Source organism: Stomoxys calcitrans, chromosome 2 (genome assembly GCF_963082655.1).
Source record: "Stomoxys calcitrans chromosome 2, idStoCalc2.1, whole genome shotgun sequence".
NCBI classification, from domain to species: Eukaryota; Metazoa; Arthropoda; class Insecta; order Diptera; family Muscidae; genus Stomoxys; species Stomoxys calcitrans.
The window spans coordinates 185986160-185995249 of record NC_081553.1 but is presented as its reverse complement, the minus strand read 5'-3'; the positions used below and the strand labels follow the sequence as shown (position 1 = coordinate 185995249).

General features: G+C 36.9%; 1 protein-coding gene across 1 annotated transcript in view; it reads right to left on the bottom strand.

Moving 5' to 3' along the window:
* Window positions 1-5306: 5306 nt before the first annotated feature.
* Window positions 5307-9090, bottom strand: part of LOC106086047 (uncharacterized) — a 149479-nt gene continuing 145695 nt past the window's right edge. Inside the window, exon 19 of the transcript XR_009396898.1 lies at window positions 5307-6092. The gene's annotated coding sequence lies outside the window, so the exon portion shown is untranslated. The remainder of the gene's footprint in view (window positions 6093-9090) is intronic.

Genomic DNA, 9090 nt, shown 5'->3' with positions numbered 1-9090 from the left:
CCGGGAGAACTTAACAAATTTGTACTTGACTTTGATGAAAAAATGAAAAATAATTTTCATTAATTCTAAATTGCTCGTAAATAATAAATGGTACCATTTTTTCAAAAAAAAAAAAAAAAAAAAAAAAAAACATTAAAATTCACAATTTTTATCCTAGCTCCCTTTTATTTGTTTGGGGGAATTTTTCCCAAGTTTTGTTTTACCGTCTCATTCTCCCTTTTATATCGATTCAGAATAGCTACTTTTTTCCCTGGGAGATATTTCCCTTTTTCGAAGTTTGTTTAGAATAAGGGATTAGGGAATAAACTCCCTGTAAATTGTTATTCAGAATAGGGGAAAAGGGAGTAAGGAATAAACTCGCAGGGAACTGTTATTCAGAATAGGGCTGAATATATTACCTCCCTCATTATTTCGCTTTTACTTTACTTACTTTAGAATGACAGAATATTCGTTCCTCTAGCCGAACGTAGAATAGCATTCCAAGCGCCTCGATCATCTGCGCTCATTCTAAAATCACTGACACCCAGTTTTGAGGTGTCTCCCACCACTTGATCTTTCCGTCGGGCTTTTGGTCTTCCCGGTTTGCGTGTACCACTGCGTTTGCCTTCAAAAGACTTCTTTGCTGGAGCTTCTTCGTCCATTCTGACAACAAGCCCTAGCCAACGCAGCCGTTGTATTTTGATGCGTGTAACTATGCTATCATCGTCATACAGCTCGTGGTTCATACGTCGCCTACATTCTCCATTAAGGCAAATTTGTATCTTACGAAGAATCTTTCTCTCAAACACTCCAAGCACTGCCTCATCTGCTTTCGCAAGTACTCATGTTTCAGAACCATATAACAGCACGGATTAGGTTAGGTTGAAAAGAGGCTGCAAATATTAATCCGACATACACCGAAGCCAGTAAACGGCATGTTGTGCGCTCTAAATACAAAAAAGGAAAATCAAAATTTGTATTTGTAAGTTAGGAATTCCATGCTACTTACAAAATCCTTAATTGTTTGGTATAGTGTCTCCACCTAAGTGCCGGTATCTGTTAGACGCGAAAGCCGGGCAATGTCAAAGGAAATGCCCCAACATCTCATCATCTTCCTCACATACCCTACACATGCTTTCACTTTCCGCACCGATTTTACATAAGTGAGCTCGTATTCCTATGTGTCCCGTCATGATACACATAGCTATACTGACCTCCTTCAAACTTCCATTCAGTAATAGCCTCGTCTTCTTACGATCTGGATCCCCCAAAGGATTTTCGCGGTCCTACCGTTTCGCTGTTCCACAGTGCATTCGTTGCCCATGCCCTTAACTTGGACTGCGTCGGCCCGAAAGGCTTCGGATTAACAAAGTTTATTGACGGCAGTCTTCTGGCCATCACCGCCAAATCATTTGCCCTCTTATTCCTCCTTACTCCGTTATGGCCAAGCAGTGCTTTATATAGTGTGATCTTCGTCTATCGAGAGTTGGCCTTGTTTCTAAACTGCTTACTTAGTCCAAAGTAGCATCTGTTTGTCAGTATTATTCTTCGCTTAATCTCAAAACTGGTGTCATTCGTTTCGGTTACGGCGGTGCCGAGGTAGATACAGTTACTGACTGTCTCAAAGTTGTGGTTCCCAACTTTCTCCATTTTCTTTATCTGCTCGGTAGTGCAAGGCCTTACGGGAGTTTAAACCATCCATTTCGTCCTATCTCCATTTACAGCCAAACTCATTTTCACTGACTCTCTTTCGATTCTTTTAAAGGCTGCAGTTACTACTTCCGGTGACCGACCTATGATGTCGATGTCGTCAACTTAGGCGAGTAGCATGTGCTCTCTTGTGATTAGTGTGCCATATCTAGTCACATCTGCATCTTGTATAACCTTCTCCTGCAGGATATTAAGGAGATCACACGATAGGCTGTCTCCTTGTCTGACATCTTGTTTGGTATTGAATGCTTCGGAGAGATTCTTTCCTATTCTAATTGAGGAACGCGTATCAGCAAGTGTCATCCTGCAGAGTCTTATTAATTTTTCAGGGATACCAAACTCAGACATGGCTTGAAATACCTTTGAACGTAAAGGAGTATCGAAGGCGGCTTTGTAGTCAACAAAGAGATGGTAGGTGTTGATTTGTCCTTCTCGGGTCTTTTCCAGGATTTGGCGCAGTGTGAATATCTGGTCCAGGGTGGATTTAAGCCGCATTGATAGGGTCCAATTATCTCATTGACTTTAGGTTTTAATCTTCACACAGTACGCTCGAGAGAATCTTGTATGCGATGGGGAGGAGACTTATTCCTCTGTAGTTGGCACTTCCCGTCTTGTCTCCTTTCTTGTGTACGGGACATAGTATGCTGAGGTTCCAATCATTGGGTATGCGTTCTTCTAGCTAGATTGCACAGATAAGCTGATGCATACGCCTTATCAGCGGGTAACCCGTCGGCTCCTGCTGCCTTGTCTTTCTTTAGTCGGGTCACTGCTACTTGGACCTCATTCTGACTAGGAGGTAAACATTCTATACCATCATCAGGGATTGGTTCTGCGGTATTCTCTTCGCCGCCAACGTCGGACACTAGCAGTTGGGTAAAATGTTCTTTCCATATCCTCAGCATGTTATCTGTGTCAGTTACCAGATTTCCTTCTTTGTCTCTGCAGAAGGATGTGCCTGCACCAAAGCCATCGGTTTGGTGTTTAATTCTTTGGTAGAATTTCCGGACTTCATTCTGACTCCTGTACATCTCAATTCGCTCGCACTCACGTCTTTCCATTTCTTTTTTCTTTCTGCGGAATAGACGTTTCTCCTCTCTCCTTTTCTCCCGATACCTCTCCTTCATCTGGCGCGTTGCTACTGCTCTATATGCCGCATTCTTGGCTTCAGCAGCATCTCGACACTCTTGGTCGTACCATGGGTTTTTTGGAGGAGGCTTCCGGTACCCAAGTACGGATTTCTCGGCATTTTCCATGAAGTGGGCAATTGTTTGCCACTGCGCCATTATATCATCGGAACAAGGATTGCTTTCATCAAGCAGTTGGGTCAGTCGAGTGGAGTATGCCGCTGCCATTTGATGTGTTTGCAGCTTTTCAATGTCCAGCTTCCGTGCAGTGTCAGATCGTACTTGTCTCGCCATGTTCAAACAGGTGTGAACCTTTGCTGCAACAAGGTAATGATCCGAATCTATATTCGCTCCACGGATCGATCGTTCTAAGACGCTGGATGAATGCCTTCCATCTATCACAACGTGATCAATTTGGTTTCTCGTTGTTGTTGTAGCAGTTTATTGTGTTCTATCTTTCGTCTGCTTGATTCTGTTGAGTGTCAAGACCCAGGAACTCTGCGTCTAAGATGGGGTGAGTCTACAGGGATTTGGGTCTGAGTCGAGTGGGTCTGGTCGGGCAGTTAAACAGGTGACGTGTATCGTGCGGTCCCTGATTGCAATCGAACATACATCGAACATTCATTGAGGCGGCTGCATCTGCCAGAACGTAATTAAGCCAGAACTACTCTGGTTTGCAGGGGAAGGTCGATTTCTTCTGGTTCAATGAAAGGCGGTCGTTATCTTAGGACCACATTCACCCGTTAGGTATTCACCGCTTCTGCTACCGAGTCTGCATGAATGTTGTTTAGAACTGATCAAACCAAATGTTGTTTAGAAAAGACCAAACAGGAGGTCATGAGTTCAATACCAAAATTATTAAAATTTGTTTTTAGGGTAATAGTAGAGAGTGACAGAGGAAATGCCCGAGAGCAGCAGTAAAACGAACGAGACAAAGCAGCCCGAGCCGAACAAAGAAAGCAAAAACAACACCACCACCCGAACAAAGCACATGCGTTGGCTGATTAGATGGCTTTTATACCCTCCACCATAGGATGGGGGGTATACTAATTTCGTCATTCTGTTTGTAACTACACGAAATATTCGTCTGAGACACCATAGAGTATATATATTCTTGATCGTCGCGACATTTTATGTCGATCTAGCAATGCCCGTCCGTCTGTCTGTCGAAAGCATGCTAACTTCCGAAGAAGTAAAGCTAGCCGCTTGAAAATTTGCACAAATACTTCTTATTGGTGTAGGTCGGTTGGTATTGTAAATGGGCCATATCGGTCCATGTTTTGATATAGCTGCCATATAACCCTATCTGGGTCTTGACTTCTTGAGCCTCTAGAGTGCGCAATTCTTATCCGATTGGAATGAAATTTTGCACGACGTATTGTGCTATGATATCCAACAACTGTGTCAAGTATGGTTCAAATTGGACCATAACCTGATATAGCTGCCATATAAACCGATCTTGGGTCTTGACTTCTTGAGCCTCTAGCGTGCGCAATTCTTATCCGATCAGAATGAAATTTTGCACGACGTGTTTTGTTATGATATCTAACAACTGTGTCAAGTATGGTTCAAATCGGTTTATAACCTGATATAGCTGTCATATAAACAGATCTGGGAACTTGACTTCTTAAGCTTCTAGAGGGCGCAATTCTTATCTGATTGGAATGAAATTTTGCATGACGTATTTTATTGTTACTTTCAACAACTGTGTCAAATAAAGTTCAAATCGGTTCATAACCTGACATAGTAGCCATATAAACCGATCTGGGATCTTGACTTCTTGAGCCTCTACAGGTCGCAATTATTATCCGATTTGCCTGAAAATTTGTACGACGGATTCTCTCATGATCATCAACATATGTGTTTATTATGGTCTGAATCGGTCTATAGCCCGATACAGCTCCCATATAAATCGATCTCTCTATTTTACTTCTTAAGCCCCCAAAGGGCGCAATTCTTATTCGAATTGGCTGACATTTTACACAAGTCTCCAACATATGATTTAATTGTGGTCCAAACCGGACCACATCTTGATATCGCTCTAATAGCAGAGCAAATCTTTTCTTATATCCTCTTTTTGCCTAAGAAGAGCTGCCGGGAAAAGAACTCGACAAATGCCATCTATGGTGGAGGGTATATGAGATTCGGCCTGGCCGAACTTGGCCTGCTTTTACTTGTTTGGCTTGCTTGTTTGGATATATTGTTGTTGTTGTTATATGTTGGCTTGCAAAGAGTGCCTTTCAACAACAACAACTTTGTACTTTAGGTCGTTGAAATTCACAATAAATTGTTGCAGAAAAATTAACATTTTTCGTAGTCGGGTTTTCGACCAAAGTTGTTGTTATTAAAAACCATTTTTATCTGTGCGTGTACACTTTGTCATTCTCTGTTATGATTTTATTTACACTTGTAAGTAAATGGAAAACAACTTGCGATTAATTTATTTTATTTGATTTTCTTTTTATTCATCATGAATATATCATGTTTGGGTTTTTGTTTTAGTATAACTTTTTTCCTTTTGTAATTGATTTTATTTTGTTCATTTTGTTAATTTTTAGAATTTATTTTGTTGTTGTGGTTGTTGTTGTTACATTTGAAATTTAGCTTTAAAGGTTGTTTGTTCTTTTTTAAATTATGTTTTTGTTTTTTTGTTATTATATATAATTGTATTTATATATGCGTTTTGGTTAATAATTATTGACTGAAGATTGCAAAGATCATTACTTGCTTCGTTCTATGTTGTTTTTTTGTTAATTTGTAAGGGGAAGGTATTAAGGGAGTATTTTCACCCTACTTTTGTTTTTCATTATTTATTATTATGCATGGTCAACTATGGTTTTATTGTTAATAAGAATAACTACAAAATATTTATATTTTGTTATAGGCTTGATAAGAGTTTTTTTTCAGAAATGTGTAAAAAAAACGAAAAACTTTAAAACAAAAAAATCGATTAACTAAGAAGGAGTATAACTAAAATTTGTATTTAAACTGATTTTTGATAAAAATTAAAAAAAAAAAACAAGGAAGTAAAACGTTTTTTTAAGCTTTGGTTTTTTTGTTTTGCATATACTGCTATTTTAAAAATTAGTATATATAAAAAAACAATAATTTGGAAATTATTCCTTTTTATTTTCTAGACATATAAATATTTAAAAAAATCTGCATACCCTTTTTCATGGTATATGAAGAAGATATCAAGCACTTTGTTCTTCGTTTATTTTAGGTAATTTTGTTTTCTTGCCTTGATTTGGTGACCTTGCAAATTTTGTTTATTCTTTGCTAAAGAGGGGAGGAAATTTTTGTTTATATAGTAAGAAATATATATATATAGAGAATATTTTTTTATGAAATTATAGCACTACAAAATTTTGTGATTTTTGTTTTCTTCTGGTGGAATATATAGCATTCTCTTTTGTTTTTATTTTTTTGTATATATATAAATGTATATAATTATTGTAACATTTTTGTTTCTTTTTTTAAATTTGTTTTTTTCCTTTTTACTCCTTTAATTTCTTATATATGCCTTTTTGTATATATATTAATAGTGTTTTATATATATCTATATATGTATATATAAGTAAATTTAAGCATAAATATATGAAGAAGATTTTTTTGTTTTTTTGTTTTATTTAAATAACCATTATATAATAATACAAGAATTATAAATTACAAAAGTTAAACAAAAAAAAAAACTTAAAAACAATAAACAAAAACAAAAACATTGTAGTCTACAAAAAGAAGCATATCTTGATAGTTGTTAACCTGTAATTAGTTTTCCCAATTTATTTTTCATATATATAATTTATTTTTTATATATATATATTACTCATAATATAAGCTTTAAAGTATTTTTTTTTCATAATTTATTAATAATAATATTCAATAGATTTCTAGAGCTCTGTTGAGGGTTTTTAAGCGATCAAAAGGATCCTTTTGTAAAAAAAATGATTATTTTAAGGGGTTCTTCATGTTTTTGGGCTGAAAACTTAGTCATAAGAGAGGCTACGAGATTTTGTTTGTTTTTGGATATGATAAGAAGAAGTTTTAAGTTAGTTTGGTCTTTAAATGTCACAGTTCTACGTGCGTTATGTAGAGGGGAGGTCGCGAGTTTGAACACTTATGGAGTCAAAAAAAAATTAAGGACAAAAAACAAAAACAATAAGGAAAAGCAAAATTCGGTCGGTCAGAGCCGACTATATAATACCCTACACCACCTTGTTTCATACTTCTTTTAATATATAACAAGTAAAGGCGTGCCAAGTTGGGCCGTGCCCAACATAGATCGCATTTGTCGAGTTCTTTTCCCAATATCTCCTTTTAGGCAAACAAAGGATAAAAGAAAATAATTGATTTAATATTGGAGCTATAACAAGTTATAGTCCTATTCGGACCATAATTGAATTGAATATTGGGGACCATAGTAAAAGTCATTGTGTAAAATTTCAGACAATTCGAGTAAGAATTGCGCCCTTTAGGGGCTCAAGAAGTAAAATAGAGAGATCTGTTTATATGGAAGCTGTATCAAGCTATAGACCGATTCATATCATATTTGACAAGTATGTTGAAGGTCATGGGGGAAGCCGTTGTACAAAATTTTAGCCAAATCGGATAATAATTACGCCCTCTGGAGGCTCAAGACGTTAAGATTCAAAGTCGGTTTATATGGCAGCTATATCAGGTTATGAACCGATTTGAACCATACTTAGCACAGTTGTTTAAAATCATAACAAAACACCTCATACAAAATTTCAGCCAAATCGCATGAGAATTGCGATCTCCAGCTGCTCAAGAAGTCAAATTCCAAGATCGGTTTATATAGCAGCTATATCAGGTTATGAACCAATTTGAACCATACTTAGCACAGTAGTTGGCAGTGATACCAAAACATCACCTGCAAAATTACAGCCACATCTGGTAAGAATTGCGCCCTCTAAAAGCTGAAGAAGTCAAGACCCCAGATCGGTTTATATGTCAGCTATATCAGGTTATGAACCGATTTGAAACTTATTTAACACACTTGTTGAAAGTAAGAATAAAATACGTCTTGCAAAATTTCAGCCAAATCGGATTGTAATTGCGCCCTCTAGAAGTTCAAAAAGTCAAGTCCTCAGATCTATTTATATGACAGCTATATTAGGTTATGAACCGATTTGAACCATACTTGGCACAGTTAAATACTTAGCAAAGTTGCTGGAAGTGATACCAAAACACCACGTGCAAAATTTCAGCCAAATAGGATAAGAATTGTGCCCTTTAGTGGCTCAAGAAGTCAAGAACTAAAATCGGTTTATATGCACAGTAGTTGAAAGTCATATCGAAACACGTTGTGCAAAATTTCAGCCAAATCGGATTAGAATTGTGCCCTCTAGACACTCAAGAAGTCAAGACGCCAGATAGGTTTATATGACAGCTATATCTGATTATGGATCGATTTCAACCATACACAGCACAGTTGTTGGAAGTCGTATATAAAACACCTTATGCAAAATTTCAGCTAAATCGGATAAGAATTGTGCCCTCTAGTGGTTCAAGAAATCAAGATCTAAGATCGGTTTATGTGGCAGCTATATCAAAACATGAACCGATATAGCCCATTTACAATCCCAACCGACCTACACTAATAAGAAGTATTTGTGCAAAATTTCAAGCGGCTAGCTTTACTCCTTCGAAAGTTAGGCCATATCGGACGAAAGATATACATAGGAGCTATATCTAAATCTCAACCGACTTTGACGAAATTTTACACACATATCAAGACGTCAAATAAAACACGTTTTACAAAATTTCGTAAAGATTGGGCCAAAATTGTGGCTTCTACAGCCTTAAAAATCCATATCGGATGAAAGATATATATGGGAGCTATGTCCACATCTGAACCGATTTTGACGAAATTTTACACACATATAAAGACGTCAAACTAAACACCTTGTGCAAATTTTCGTAAAGATTGGGCCAAAATTGTGGCCTCTACACCCTTAAAACTCTATATCGGATGAAAGATATATATGGGAGCTATATCTAAATCTGAACAGATTTTGAAGAAATTTTACTCAAATATCAAGACGTCAAATAAAACACCTCTTACTAAATTTTGTAAAGATCGAACCAAAATTGTGGCTTCTATAGCCTTAAAACTCCATATCGGATGAAAGATATATATGGGAGCTATATCTAAATCCGAACAGATTTTGAAGAAATTTTACATACATATCAAGACGTCAAATAAAACACCTCTTACTAAATTTTGTAAAGATCAACCCAAAATTGGGGCTTCTAC